This window comes from Gymnogyps californianus, unplaced genomic scaffold (assembly GCF_018139145.2).
Source record: "Gymnogyps californianus isolate 813 unplaced genomic scaffold, ASM1813914v2 HiC_scaffold_152, whole genome shotgun sequence".
Classification (NCBI taxonomy): Eukaryota; Metazoa; Chordata; class Aves; order Accipitriformes; family Cathartidae; genus Gymnogyps; species Gymnogyps californianus.
The window spans coordinates 14,014-30,327 of record NW_026114033.1 but is presented as its reverse complement, the minus strand read 5'-3'; the positions used below and the strand labels follow the sequence as shown (position 1 = coordinate 30,327).

At 47.4% G+C, this 16,314-nt stretch overlaps 1 pseudogene; it reads left to right on the top strand.

The window, feature by feature from the left end:
- The window catches only part of LOC127028053 (N-alpha-acetyltransferase 35, NatC auxiliary subunit-like), a 42,129-nt pseudogene extending 26,530 nt beyond the window's left edge, over positions 1-15,599 (top strand).
- Positions 15,600-16,314: the final 715 nt, after the last annotated feature.

Below are 16,314 nucleotides of genomic sequence, written 5' to 3'. Positions count from 1 at the left end.
TTCTTACCTATAGTTTCACTCCTTACTGCATGACACTATTAGAGCAAATAAATGGCAAGTTGTTCAGAACAGTTTCCAGAGTATGAGAAGTTCATTGCATTTTGTGGAGCTATAAAATAATCATTAAATGGTGTATTGTAGCTTGATATTTACAATTTTCAATAAATATTTTTAACTTTACTACTTATTCTTAAAATAGTTGACATAACATTTTTTCTTGAATACAGTAATTTGTTTTCAATTTAAGGTGATAAAAATACAATTTGTTGGCAATTGATTTTAATAAAGACTTTTTTTTTTTTGTAACATGCTAGGAAATGTCTGATTTAAATAAGTACAGCCCCCCTCCTCAGTGTATTGGGTCTGGCTGAGATGGAGTTAATTTTCCCCATAGCAGCCCTCATAGTGCTGTGCTCTGTATTGGTAGCTAGAAAGGTGTGGATAACACACCAGGGTTTTGGCTACTGCTGAGCAGTGCTCCCACAGCATCAAGGCTGCCTCTCCAACATTGCCCCCTCACCAGTAGGCTGGGGGTGGGCAAGATCTTGGGAGGGGACACAGCCAGGACAGCTGACCCAAACTGACCAAAGGGATATTCCATACCATATGACGTCTGCTCAGCATAAAAGCTAGGAGAAGGAGGAGGAAGGGGGGGCATTCGTTTGTTTACATTTGTCTTCCGGAGCAACCACTACGCGTACTGAAGCCCTGCTTCCCGGGAAGTGGCCGGACATCGCCTGCTGATGGGAAGTAGAGAATAAAATCTTTTGTTTTCCTTTGCTTTCGTGCGTGACCTTTGCTTCTGCTTTATTAAACTGCCCTTATCTCGACCTACGAGCCTTTTGTTTTATTTTCTCCCCCTGTCCAGCTGAGGAGGGGAGTGACAGAGCGGCTTTGGTGGGCACCTGGCATCCAGCCAGGGTCAACCCACCACAGTCCTTTTTGGCGCCCAATGTGGGGCTCGACAACGGCAGCTTTGTATTAAGCGTGCTATAGCTACAGTAGTTATTAAGTGGCAAGCTCCTGTGCGGGTCACGGAGTTTGTTGGCTGCACTGCTTATCTCTTTATTTTGCTGAGCTTGGGAACATGTTAATAGAAATAATGGCTATGATGTGCTTTGCCCTGGCATTGATGGCCTTGCTGTGCTGGGGGAGCTATCTTGTGGAGAGGATGAGGGAATACATCTCCCTCTCCCTACCCGGGACCGATGTGGATGGTTTTAGTATGCAAGCTCCCGAGGTCCTTGTTCACCCTTATGTGAGCTGTTTAATACTACTAATTAATACTGTTGGCATATTATGGGTTTTGTGGAATCTGGTGTCGCCCTGGTGTAAGAGAAGACAACTTTTGGGTGAGGCAATACTGAAATGTGCCCTGAGGCGGCCAGTCCCTGGGTGGCAGGGTGTGTGGAAGGATTTGGGCAGATTCCTAGAACGGTTATCACCTCCCATAGCCTGGGACTTTACACCTGAACAGGCAAGCAACCCTGGCAAACTGACGCGCCACCTGATAGAAGGGTGCCTTGCCTACCCCAATGAAAACCAGCAGCTTCTAGCACTGTACTGGGGCCTGGCCTGTGCCTATAAACCACAGTTCAGTACTCTCAGAGGATTACAGTTGAGGCAGGGACCCAAACTGCATCTGAGAACACCATGGTTGAGATAGGCACCTGTCCTGGTTTCGGCTGGGACAGAGTTAACTTTCTTTTTAGTAGCTGGTACAGTGCTGTGTTTTGGATTTAGTGTGAGAATGATGTTGATAACACGCTGATGGTTTAGTTGTTGCTAAGTAGCGCTTATCTTAAGCCAAGGACTTTTCAGTTTCCCATGCTCTGCCAGCAAGCAGGTGTGCAAGAAGCTGGGAGGGAGCACAGCCAGGGCAGCTGACCCGAACTAGCCAAAGGGGTATTCCATACCATGGAACGTCATGCCCAGTATATAAACAGGGGGGAGCTGGCCGGGAGGCGTGGATTGCGGTTCGGGAACTAACTGAGCATCGGTCAGCGGGTGGTGAGCAATTGCATTGTGCATCACTGTTTTTTTTTCCTTCCCCCCCCCCCCTTCTTTTTGTTGCATTCCTTTTCATTACTATTATTATTATATTTCATTATTAGTACTGTCAGTATTATATTTTACTTTAGTTATTAAACTGTTCTTATCTCAACCCACGAGTTTTACTTTTTTTTCCTTTGCTTTCCTCCTCCTCACCCCACTGGGAGGGGGAGGGGGAAACAGCTGCGTGGTGCTGAGCTGCTGGCTGGGGTTAAACCACGACAGCCTTTTTGGTGCCCAACGTGGGGCACGAAGGGTTGAGATAACGACAGATCTGATCAGAGTGTGTTAAAACAAACTTGTTATAAGTATTCATTGTATTGGTTTGATAGTCACTGGTTACAATGTGGGTTCGTTTGCTCTCAAGTTTGGTGTGGTGGTTCTTGAAGTTGCGTTATGTAATGCCCTACTTGCAGTATATGCTCCCTGTTGTGCTGTTTATCATCTGTGGGAACCGGGCTAGAGTTATCACGTTGTTGTTGTTTGTAACACTGGTTTATGATATGATAGAAGTGCAAGCCGTGAAACTAATCGGGTGTTTGTACTCGGCATTGTTGTCACCTCTGTACTTCGGGAGCCACCTCTGGGAGACTATTAATAATTGTACCTTTTACCTTTTCTCCTCTGGGAACCAATCTGTGGAGGAGAGATCTCCGTATTTCGGGTGCTATCTCCTAGAGAATATTAATAACTGCACTTTTTACCTTTTCTCCTCGGGGAGCCAACCTATTGGGGAGACATCTTCCCACATCTTCCTTTTCTTTGCCAGGTTAATTGCAATAGCATTGAAGGAGTTTGTAAATTTTGAATCTCCTTGGGATGTTGAACTTAGTATGGTCGTACTGCTAGGAATCAGCCTGTTCCTGAATGTGGTTCAGGTCTTGTCTAGGGTTAAACAACTATTTCAAAATACCACCCAGAGATCAGCTCCCATGACTGCAGCTACTCCAACTCTGGCGACAGGCACTGCGGCCACTGAAACTCTGGCGACAGGCACTGCGGCTACTCAAACCCCAGCGACAGGCACTGTGGCTACTCAAACTCTGGCGACAGCTACTGCAGCTACTCTAATCCCTATGACAAGCACTGTGGCTACTCAAACCCCAGCAACAGGCACTGTGGCAACTCAAACCTCGGCGATGGGTGATGCAGCTGAACTAGAGAATCAACCGGTGCCAATATCAATCGCCCCTATACAGAAGAAGAAATATACAAAAAAATCAGTTCGCTTAGCGAAGGATGAAGGTGAACCAGGGTCATCACGAGAACAGGAGGAAGAGGCAGAACTGGAGATAATCACCCGGTCACTATCCCCGAGTGAGCTGCGAGATATGCGAAAAGACTTCAGCCGTCATCCAGGCGAGCACATTATCACCTGGCTGCTCTGATGCTGGGATAATGGGGCAAGTAGCTTGGAATTAGAGGGTAAGGAGGCCAAGCAGCTGGGATCCCTTTCTAGGGAAGGGGGCATTGACAAGGCGATTGGAAAAAAGACACAAGCCCTCAGCCTCTGGAGGTGACTTCTGTCAGGTGTGAGGGAAAGGTATCCCTTCAAGGAAGATGTTATATGTCACCCAGGCAAGTGGACCACCATGGAGAAAGGTATCCAGTACCTGAGGGAATTAGCCGTGCGGGAGATGGTTTATTATGACCCAGACGATGGGCAGTTACCCACAGATCCAGATGAAGTCCAATGTGCACGACCCATGTGGCAGAAGTTTGTACGAAGTGCACCATCATCGTATGCCAGTGCATTGGCAGTAGCGGACTGGAAAGACAAGGAGGGACCAACAGTGGATGAATTGGCTCGCCGACTTCGGCAATACGAAGAAAGTCTCACCTCCTCCCTCGTCGCGGCTGTGGAGAAACTGCCAGACATACTAGCCGAGAAATGGTCCCAAGAGTTCCAGCGATTTGAGGATAAGTTCTGCCTCCCACCTGTACGAGCCAATACCTCAGCTATTAGGAGAAGGTATTCTGGGCAAGAGAGAGGAGAGAGAAGGTATATACCACGGGGTATCCTGTGGTTTTACCTGCTTGACCACGGAGAGGATATGAGAAAGTGGGATGGAAAACCTACCTCAGTCCTAGATGCACGGGTACGGGAATTGCGAGGAAAAACAACTACAAATGAGGGCTCTTCCAGGAAAATGGTTGCTTCAGCCTCCAGTGAGCACTGCGAGCGGTGTGGCCGACAGAGTGGAAGGGCTGATCTTACTCCTGATTCTATGAAAAGGAATTCTAATCCATTTTTACAAGTGAGTGGAGAATCCTATGACCAGTACTAGAGGGGCCCTGCCTCCAGCCAAGTGGAGGAGAGGGACAACCGGGTTTACTGGACTGTGTGGATCCGATGGCCTGGCACATCAGATCCACAGGAGTATAAGGCTCTAGTAGACACCGGTGCACAGTGTACTCTAATGCCATCAAGCTATAAAGGGGTAGAAGCTATTTGTATTTCTGGGGTGACAGGGGGATCCCAACAGCTCACTGTATTGGAGGCTGAAATAAGCCTAACTGGGAATGAGTGGCAGAAACACCCCATTGTGACTGGCCCAGAGGCCCCATGCATTCTTGCATAGATTATCTCAGGAGAGGTATTTCAAGGACCCAAAGGGGTACCGGTGGGCCTTTGGTATAGCTGCCTTGGAGACAGAGGGAATTGAACAGTTGTCCACCTTGCCCGGACTCTCTAAGGACCCTTCGGTTGTGGGGTTGCTGAGGGTCGAAGAACAACAGGTGCCGATCGCTACCACAACAGTGCACCGGCAGCAATATCGCACCAACCGAGACTCCCTGATTCCCATCCATAAGCTGATTCCTCGACTGGAGAGCCAAGGGGTGATCAGCAGGACTCGCTCACCCTTTAACAGCCCCATATGGCCAGTGCGAAAGTCTAATGGAGAGTGGAGACTAACAGTAGGCTATCGTGGCCTGAATGAAGTCACGCCACCGCTGAGTGCTGCCTGTGCCAGACATGCTAGAACTTCAATATGAACTGGAGTCAAAGGCAGCCAAGTGGTACGCCACAAGTGATATCGCTAATGCATTTTTCTCAATCCCTTTGGCAGCAGAGTGCCGGCCACAGTTTGCTTTCGCTTGGAGGGGCGTCCAGTACACCTGGAATCGACTGCCCCAGGGGTGGAAACACAGCCCCACCATTTGCCATGGCCTGATCCAGACTGCACTGGAACAGGGTGAAGCTCCAGAACACCTGCAGGACATTGATGACATCATCGTATGGGGCAACACAGCAGCAGAAGTTGTTTTTGAGAAAGGGGAGAAAATAATCCAAATTCTTCTGAAGGCCGGTTTTGCCATAAAACAGAGTAAGGTGAAGGGACCTGCACAGGAGATTCAGTTTTTAGGAATAAAATGGCAAGATGGACGTCGTCACATCCCAATGGATGTGATCAACAAAATAGCAGCTATGTCTCCACTGACTAGTAAACAGGAAACGCAAGCTTTCTTAGGGGTTGTGGGTTTTTGGAGAATGCATATTCCAAATTATAGTATGATTGTAAGCCCTCTCTATCAAGTGACCCGGAAGAACGATTTCAAATGGGGCCCTGAACAACAACAAGCCTTTGAACAGATTAAACGGGAGATAGTTCATGCAGTAGCCCTTGGGCCAGTCCGGGCAGGACCAGATGTGAAAAATGTGCTCTACACCGCAGCCGGGGAGAATGGCCCTACCTGGAGTCTCTGGCAGAAAGCCCCAGGGAGACCCGAGGTCGACCCCTAGGGTTTTGGAGTCGGGGATATCGAGGATCTGAGGCCCGCTATACTCCAACTGAAAAGGAGATATTAGCAGCATATGAAGGAGTTCGAGCTGCCTCAGAAGTGGTTGGTACTGAAACACAGCTCCTCTTAGCACCCCGACTGCCGGTGCTGGGCTGGATGTTCAAAGGGAAGGTCCCTTCTACACATCATGCAACTGATGCTACATGGAGTAAGTGGGTTGCACTGATCACACAATGAAGTCGAATAGGAAACCTTAGTCGCCCAGGAATCCTGGAAGTGATCACAGACTGGCCAGAAAGCAAAGATTTTGGAATATCGCCAGAGGAGGAGGTGATGCATGCTGAAGAGGCCCCACTGTATAATGAACTGCCAGAAAATGAGAGGCAATATGCCCTGTTCACTGATGGGTCCTGTCGCATTGTGGGAAAGCATCGGAGGTGGAAGGCGGCTGTATGGAGTCCTATACGAGAAGTTGCAGAAACTGCAGAAGGAGAAGGTGAATCGAGTCAGTTTGCAGAGGTGAAAGCCATCCAGCTGGCTTTAGACATTGCTGAACGAGAAAAATGGCCAATACTTTATCTCTATACTGACTCATGGATGGTGGCAAATGCTCTGTGGGGGTGGTTGCAGCAATGGAAGCGGAGTAACTGGCAACGCAGGGGTAAACCCATCTGGGCTGCCCCATTGTGGCAAGATATTGCTGCCCGGCTAGAGAACTTGGTTGTGGAAGTACGTCATGTAGATGCTCATGTACCTAAGAGCCGGGCCACTGAGGAACATCAAAACAATCAACAGGTAGACAAGGCTGCTAGGATTGAAGGGGCTCAGGTGGATCTGGATTGGCAGCATAAGGGTGAATTATTTATGGCTGGTGGGCCCACGACACCTCAGGCCATCAGGGAAGAGATGCAACATATAGATGGGCTCGTGATCGAGGGGTGGACCTGACCATGGACACTATCACACAGGTCATCCATGAATGTGAAACATGCGCTGCAATCAAGCAAGCCAAGCGGTTTAAAGCCTCTGTGGTATGGGGACGATGGCTGAAATAGAAATATGGGGAGGCCTGGCAGATTGACTATATCACACTCCCACAAACCCGCCAAGGCAAGCGCCACGTGCTTACAATGGTGGAAGCAACCACCGGCTGGCTGGAAACATATCCCGTGCCCCATGCCACCGCCCGGAACACTATCCTGGGCCCTGAGAAGCAAGTCATATGGCGACATGGAACCCCAGAAAGAATTGAGTCAGACAACGGGACTCATTCCGGAACAATCTCATAGACACCTGGGCCAAAGAGCACGGCACTGAGTGGGTGTATCACATCCCCTGTCATGCACCAGTCTCCGGGAAAATCGAGCGATACCATGGGTTGTTAAAGACCACATTGAGAGCAATGGGTGGTGGGACCTTCAAACATTGGGATACACATCTAGCAAAGGCCACCTGGTTAGTCAACACTAGAGGATCTGCCAATCGGGCTGGCCCTGCCCAATCAGAACTTTTACGTACTGTAGAAGGGGATAAAGTCCCTGTAGTGCACATGAAGAATATGCTAGGGAAGACAGTCTGGGTTACTCCTGCCTCAGGCAAAGGCAAACCCATTCGTGGGATTGCTTTTGCTCAAGGACCTGTGTGTACTTGGTGGGTGATGTGGAAGGATGGGGAAGTCCAATGTGTGCCTCAAGGGGATTTGATTTTAGGTGAGAACAGCCAATAGATTAAATTGTATGCTATTTAATTGCTATATAATCCTGCCACTGTATGTCATCATTATTATAATTATTATGTGCTATATTAATGGTATTATAGTAAGAATTACTTAGATTAATGAAGAATGAACTTTGACAAAACTGAGTGAAGTGCAGTAGTGATGGAACCAGGACTGACTTCAGCATGCAACAATCCGACACCACACACCATCCTCCTGCTGCGCCCAATGTCACCTGCCTGCCACATCACACCGAAGCCCAATCCTGTTCTGCCGACTGAGCGGACTTTGCACCATCCCTCCTGCCCAGACAGACTGTTATGACAGATGGAGCCCAAAGTCATGGACTGAATGAACTCAACAGACATTTGATAGAGATGGCCCATAGATCGTGGGAATGATATCTATACATATATATTAAAAGACAGGAAAGGTGATGGTGATTAATTGGAAATGTATCAGAAAGTGTGGGATCTGGGCATAACGTAAATGGTATAGAATAAGGGGTGGATATTGTCCTGGTTTCGGCTGGGACAGAGTTAACTCTCTTCTTAGTAGCTGGTACAGTGCTGGGTTTTGGATTTAGTGTGAGAATGATGTTGATAACACGCTGATGTCTTAGTTGTTGCTAAGGAGCGCTTATCTTAAGCCAAGGACTTTTCAGTTTCCCATGCTCTGCCAGCAAGCAGGTGTGCAAGAAGCTGGGAGGGAGCACAGCCAGGGCAGCTGACCTGAACTAGCCAAAGGGCTATTCCATACCATGGAACGTCATGCCCAGTATATAACAGGGGGGAGCTGGCCAGGAGGGGCGGATCGCGGTTCGGGAACTAACTGGGCATCGGTCAGCGGGTGGTGAGCAATTGCATTGTGCATCACTGGTTTTTTTTCCTCCCCCCCCCTTCTTTTTGTTGCATTCCTTTTCATTACTATTATTATTATATTTCATTATTACTATTGTTAGTATTATATTTTACTTTTAGTTATTAAACTGTTCTTATCTCAACCCACGAGTTTTTACTTTTTTTTCCTTTGCTTTCCTCCTCCTCACCCAACTGGGAGGGGGAGGGGGAAACGGCTGCGTGGTGCTGAGTTGCTGACTGGGGTTAAAACCACGACAGCACCCCAAACAACAACTACAGTAATTGCCCCAGTAGTGAATAAGAAATAGTGGACAAGAGAGAACAATGGGTCCATCCCTCGATTAGTAAGGGAGGAGAAGAAGAGGAAAGGTTTGCTCAGAAGCTGGTCCTTCCAGCAAAGAAAACGGAGAGAAGGAATGAGGAACTTAGCCAGGAAAGCAGAAACTACCCGGTCTCTGACCTCATCAGAACTCTGAGAAATGCAGAAAGATTGCAACCGCCAGCCAGGCGAGCGGATTGCTGCCTGGCTGCTCCGATGCTGGATATGCGGGGCCGACAGTCAGCAATTGGAAGGTAAGGAAGCCCAACAGCTGGGATCTCTTGCTAGAAACCGGTGGGATTGAGAGAGGAATGGAAAAAGAGGCAGCAATTTGCAGTCTCTGGAGACGGCTCCTCTCAAGTGTGAGGGCAAGATATCCATTCAAGGAAGATCTTGTGAACTCCCCAGGAAAGTGGACTACTGCAGATGAAGGCATCCAGTACCTGAGAGAATTAGCAGTGCTGGAAGTCATCTACAGTGATCTAGACGATGATGAGGTCTCCAAAGATCCAGAGGATGTCCTGTGCACACGGGCCATGTGGAGGAAGGTGATTCAAAGTGCTCCAGCCTCATATTCTAACAGCTTGGCAGCGATGTATTGCCCAGATATGGATACACCAACTGTGGAGAAGTGTCTTCTTGGCTCCAAAACTTTGAAGAAAATCTCTGTACCTCCTCATCCCTACAGAACAGCGCCTGGCTGTTAGGGGCGCCCCAAGGAAAGTCAGTCCCCTCCTGCCCCGGTCAGAAGGAAAGGGAGCCCCAGGGAGCATGCCGCGTGGCGCGCTCTGGTTCTTCCTGTGTGACCAGGGGAGGACATGAGGAAGTGGGATGGTGAACCCACCTTTAAGCTGGAAGCCCGTGTACGTGAACTGAGAGGGAAGACTGCTGTTAAGAAGGGGCCACCCAAGAAGGCTGTCAGCGTAGTTGCTGTAGAGACACAAGAAGGCAATTGGCGATCTCCCAGACACAGAACACAGGACTGAGATCACCTCCCTTGATTCTGGTGAGGGGACTTCTGGTTCTGCACTGCAAGGGTCAGACAGTGAATACTCTGACCAGAACAAGAATAGAGGGTCCTGCCTTCGGCCAGGAGGAGGAAAGGGATGACCGGGTATACTGGACTGTGTGGATCCGATGGCCTGGCACATCAGACCCCACAGGAGTATAAGGCTTTGGTAGGACACGGGTGCACAGTGTACACTGGTGCCATCAGGGTATGGGGCACAGAACCCATCTGGATCTCCGGAGTGACAGGGGGATGCCAAGAATTGTCTGTATTGGAGGCTGAGGTGAGCTTAACAGGGGACAAGTGGGAAAAGCACCCATTGTGACCGGCCCAGAGGCCCTTGTATCCTTGGCATAGACTACCTCAGGAGAGGGTACTTCAAGGACCCAAAGGGGTACCGATGGGTTTTTGGTGTAGCTACTGTGAACAGAGAGAGATCAAACAGCATCATCTACCCTGCCTGGCCTCTCGGAAATCCCTTCATTGTGGGATTGCTGCGAGTTGAAGAACAGCAGGTGCCAATTGCTACCAGGATGGTGCACCGGCAGCAATATCACACAAACGAGACTCCCCGACACCCATCCATGAGCTGATTCATCAACTGGAGAGCCAAGAAGAGTGAACAGCAAGACTCACTCACCTTCAATAGTCCCATATGGCCAGTGCAAAAGTCTGACGGAGGGTGGAGGTTAACAGTTAGACTATCGTGGTCTGAACGAAGTGACACCACACTGAGTGCTGCTGTACCAGACATGTTAGAGCTCCAATATGAACTGCAGTCGAAGGCAAGCCAAGTGGTACGCTACAATTGACATTGGCCAATGCATTTTTTCAATTCCTTTGGCAGCAGAGTGCAGGCCACATTGCTTTCACGTGGAGGGGTGTCCAATACACCTGGAATCGACTGCCCCAGGGGTGGAAGCACAGCCCTACCATTTGTCATGGACTAATCCAGACTGCACTGGAACAGGGTGATGCCCACTGAAGAACATGGAAACAATGAACAGGTAGACAAGGCTGCCAAAATTGAAGTATATCTCAGGTGGACCTGGACTGGGAGTGTAAGGGTGAGCTATTTGTAGCTCGATGGCCACGAAACATCGGGACATCTAGGGAGACATGCAACATACAGATGGGCTCGTGATCAAGGGGTGGACCTGACCATGGAGGCCTCACACAGGTCACCCATGAATGTGAAACATGTGCTGCAATCAAGCGAGCCACATGAGTAAAGTCTCCCTGGAACAGAGGGCGGTGGCTGGGTTTCGATATGGCGAGGCCTGGCAAATTGACTACTTTGGACCACTGCCACGAACACGCCAAGGCAAAGCGCTACATATTCACCACATGGTGGAAGCAACTACTGGCTGGTAGAAACATACCTGTAAACCATGCCACTGCCCGAAACACCATTCTTAGGCTTGAAAGGCAAATTTTGTGGTGACATGGATACTCCAGAAAGAATTGAATCAGACAATGGGACTCATTTCCGGAATAACCTCCTAAACTCCTGGGCAAAAACATGGCATTGAGGGTGTATCACATCCCCTATCACCCACAAGCCTCTGGAAAGACTGAGAGATATAATGACTGTTAAAGACTATTTGAGAGCGCTGGGCAATGGGGCATGGAAGCACTGGGATACAAATTTAGCAGAAGCCACTTGGCTGGTTAACCCAGAGGATCTGCTAACCGTCCTGGTTCCTGCCCAAACAAAACCCCTCATACTGTGGGAGGAGATAAGGTCCCTGTAGAGCACATAGGGAAGTGGCTGGGGGAAGGTGGTGTGGATTGCCCTCCCATGGGGAAAAGGCAAACCCATTCGTGGGATTGTCTTTGCTCAAGGACCTGGGTGTACTTGGTGGGTAATGCAGAGGATGGGGAGACCCGGTGTGTGCCTCAAGGAGATTTAACCTTGGGGGAAAAATAATCTGTGATGTGAGTTGTATTGTTGTAGGAAGTAATGCAGCAGGAATGACCTGAACCGACGAAGAGTGAGTTTCGCAAGAAACAAGACGAGTGCAACCATGACCCAAACCAAGCCGGTGTTGGTGCCCAACAATCAAAATACTGCTTCTCCTGTCCTGAACACCCATCTTGACAGATGGGGCCCAAGTCATAGCCTCTTTGTGAACATCTGGAGGAGTGCAAGAAGCTATGAATGGGAGAGTAATAGCGCTCTGTTAAAGGACAGAGGATAGTAGTTAATGAAGAATGTGTAATCTGTATGTTGGGTAAAAGATGGTTTAAGTATGTAGTTTAAGTCGTAAGTGTTGCGTAAGAAGGGATTTCAGTAATGAGAATTAAATATGATGGGATGGTTAGAAGATATATGTATATGTATGTGTATATTAAATTATGTGGGAACTGAGCATGACGCAAATGGTACGCGAATAAGGGGTGGAGATTGTATTGGGTCTAGCTGGGATGGAGTTAATTTTCCCACAGCAGCCCTCATAGTGCTGTGCTCTGTATTGGCAGCTAGAAAGGTTTGATAACACACCAGGGTTTTGGCTACTGCTGAGCAGTGCTCCCACCAGCATCAAGGCTGTCTCTCCAACATTGCCCCTCACCAGTAGGCTGGGGTGGGCAAGATCTTGGGAGGGGACACAGCCAGGACAGCTGACCCAAACTGACCAAGGGATATTCCATACCATATGACGTCTGCTCAGCAATAAAGCTAGGAAGACAGGGGAGGGAGGGGGGCATTCTTTGTTTACATTTGTCTTCCGGAGCAACCACTACGCGTACTGAAGCCCTGCTTCCCGGAAGTGGCCGGACATCGCCTGCTGATGGAGTAGAGAATAAAATCTTTTGTTTTCCTTTGCTTTCGCGTGCGACCTTTGCTTCTGATTTGTTAAACTGCCCTTATCTCAACCTACGAGCCTTTCACTTTATTTTCTCCCCCTGTCCAGCTGAGGAGGGGAGTGATAGAGCGGCTTTGGTGGGCACCTGGCATCCGGCCAGGGTCAACCCACTACACTCAGTCATCAGATCTCTTACGTGCAGCTAGCAAACACTTTTTAGCAAGCTAAAATGATTCTTGAGAATATTCCTAATCCAGATCATGAGGTAAGACTGAAATATTGGAAAAAGGAGTAGATGCTAATAATGGAATATAAGTGTATTTGTCTTGGCTGGATCTGCTTGAGATCCAAAATGTCTGTACTCTGTCAAAATGCTGAGCAAAGCTGAGTGTTTCAAGTAAGGTATGGAAAGAGATGGGTGGTGGCAGCTTATACAGGGTGGTTTGTCTAATGTTTGATAACTAAATCTGGATTGTGCTCACTGTTCCAGAATCTTTTCCTGCTGAGCATCTTAAGTGTAGATGGCAACTTAGTTCTTCTTGTATGCTGCTTCCTGTCCCCGTTCTACAGTCACATGCCCATTACGGAAAGAGTTATGATTTCAACAGGTGACATATGCCTGTCCTACTTACCTGTAACCTGGTAATTCACTCGTTCTCCTGAGAGATGGGGGGGGAATAGGCTTGAATGTCACCAGGCTGAAAAGAGCATTTGAATTTGGCCTTGTTTTCTGTAGCAATTTTCTCTGCACTAGGCTGTAAACATGGGTAGAAATTTCTCTTCTTGTCCATAGCCTAAAACAAAGCATCTCTGACTTTTTTTGGAGCAAAGAAGAGGACACTGATTCTGTCACATCTGAGCAGGTTAACAACAGTTATAGGATTAGGTCATCCTGAGAATTAAGGAATCCCTGCCGTTCTCTGGATACCTAGTGGTACTTAGGCAAGTGCTAGGTGGTTGTAGTGAGTTGACCTTGGCTGGCTGCCAGACACCCACTCAGCTCTCTCTCACTCCCCCCCCCTCAACAGAGATAGGGGGAGAAAATAGGATGGAAAAAGCTTGTGGGTTGAGATAAAGACAGGGAGATCACTTAACAATTACTGTCACAGGCAAAACAGACTCAACTTGGGGAAATGAATTTAATTTATTGCCAGTTAAAATAGAATTGGATGGTGAGAAACAAAGACAAACACTAAACCACCTTCCACTCACCCTGCCCCCCCCTTTTTTTTTTCCCTCCCCGCCCCCCGGCTCAACTTCACTCTCCATTCTGACTCATCTACTTCCCCTTCTCCCAGCAGCACAGGAGGATGGAGGAGTCACGTTCAGTTCATAACAGTTCCTCTGTCACTCCTTCCTCCTTGCACTTTTTTCCTGCTCCAGGTTGGATTCTCACAGGCTATAGCTCCTGTCAGGAGAACCTGCTCCAGCATAGGCTCTCCACAGGCTTCAGTTCCTTCAGGGAATATCCACCTGCTCCGCTGTGGTCTCTTCCAGGGGCTACAGGAGAATATCTCCTCTGGCACCTGGAGCCCCCCCCTCCCCCTCCTCCCCCTCCCCTCCCCCTCCCCTCCCCCTCCTCCCCTCCCCCTCCCCTCCCCCTCCCCCTCCCCCTCCCCCCCCCCTTGGTGTTTGCAGGGTTGTTTTTCACACTTCCTCCCACCCTTGCATTTTTGCCCTTTCTTAAATATGTTATCACAGAGGCACCACCAGCTTTGCTGATTGGCTCAGCTTTGGCCTGTGGTGGGTCTGTTTTGGAGCCAGCTGAAACTGGCTCTGTCAGGCACAAGGCAGCCCTGACCTCTTCTCAGAGGCCACCCCTGGAGACCCCCACTACAAAAACCTTGCCACATACATCCAATACATTGGTTGAGGCTAATAGGGTAATTAGGGGTAGTTTGAGTGTGCCCAGAGCACTTCCAAGTAAAAGGCCATCTTTTTGGTACTTGAGTTGCTTATTCTCATAAGGTTTGCATCAGTATTGGGGTAGATGCTTAGAGTCTGTCTAACCTTAATTGAACAAGTGCCTCAGAACCTGCCATATTTTATCAGTCTTTGAACATAACCATGGAAAGCAGTGGTTTCTATGGTCTGTTGAATAAAAAAGCAACTATTGAAATACACGTCCCCTTCATTAAACTTCACTAATCCAACTGATATACTTAAAAGTGAATCCAAAATGCCTTCGCCTCTGTCAAAATAAACTGAGAGGACTGCTGTTTCCTGTTTAGGTCAGTCGAATTCTAAAAGTTGCTAAACCCAATATTGTAGTCGTGAAACTGCTGGCAGGAGGTCACAAAAAAGACTCTAAGGTAAGAAAATTACAATTAAATTGAATGTAAAATATAGTATTATGTGCAGTGTTATCACAAATGTTATAGCTGAATTAATAGATTCAGGCTATAATTATTCCAGCTCTTATAAGAATTGAGGAAGTGGCCTAATCAATTTTTTCCTATTTTGCTTTTTTAAACATAGAATTAAAAAAAATTGGAAGTAGTCTGTTGCAGTTATTTAAATAAGGAAAGCTTTCCTTCTTTAAGTGTCTTGGAAAAAAATAAATTAATTGGGAAGCTTGTGTGGGATGACATGTACAAACATGGGTAGTCTTCAAGAGTGGGAAGGAGAGAAGTACTTGGTAGCAGTGTATCAGCAGCTTGCGTCAACACAACAGGGAGAGTGCTGGCTTGGAGGATCAGCAGGTGCCACATGGGTCGGGGAGGAAAGGGCATTGCATGCTTCAAGCTTAAGGGAGGGTAGGCACAGAAGAAGGAAGGAGCACCCTGAAATAAGAGACACACTGGTGCTCTCAAACTTTGTGCCCATCACTAATGGAGAATGACAGGCAGATCTAGAACTGGGTTGGAATATTTTTTGGATATGATTTAAAGAGCTGGGATTATTTTTTTTTTCAATTTCTTGCTGTTTAAAAGCCTTTCTCCTATCTGTAGGGTATCCCTCAATTCAGGTATTAAATTCAGTAGTACCTCAGTGTAATGTTTTAAACCTTCTTCTAGGTTCCTCCAGAATTTGACTTCTTCCCTCACAAATATTTTCCAGTTGTGAGCTTGTTTGAAAGAAGAGATTATTGGTAGGTACCTGAAGCATAATCTATACATCAGATACCAGCTGTGGGATGGAATATCTAGTGCTGTACTCAGACTGAAAGGGATCTCTGGGATAAAAGTAGTTACATGGAATCTCTCTAGTCTGCTGCCTTTATACAACCTGAATGACAACTGCTGTTTTAAAGTGGTTTGTATAATGTTCTACGGGTGAAAGTGATCTTAATCAATTGTGTTGTTGAAGAATGTTGTACCTTATTTGATTTTTATTACAGATTTAATCATAAATCAGTTATGAATGAATTCTGACTGAAAATAGTGTTTTAAGATTTAATAAGTCTTGACTGAATAAAAAAATGTAATAGCGCATTATGAACCGATAGGCACATCTGAGTTACTGAAATTCTGCTTTGAATAAAGCCACTTGGAAAAAGTGTTAATTTCCATGCCTAAATTGGATCAAACTTGCTCATTTTGCAAGTAGAAAGATTTGGGTTTTCTTGGGAAGTCCTCCAAGCTAAAACAATCTTTATAGAAATTAAGGCCAGATGACAACTAGACTGTTTCATTTAGCTCCTATTGCACTGAATTCAGTGTTGCTGGGGTTGTTCCTCTGTGTGTGTGGTGGTTTTTTCTTTTCTTTTTTTTTTTCTTTCTTTTCTTCTCCTTCTGAAGTCAATTGTCTAGGAGGTATTTCTGTCTTGAATAGAGACATCCTTGAAGACAGGAGGAAATGGAGTC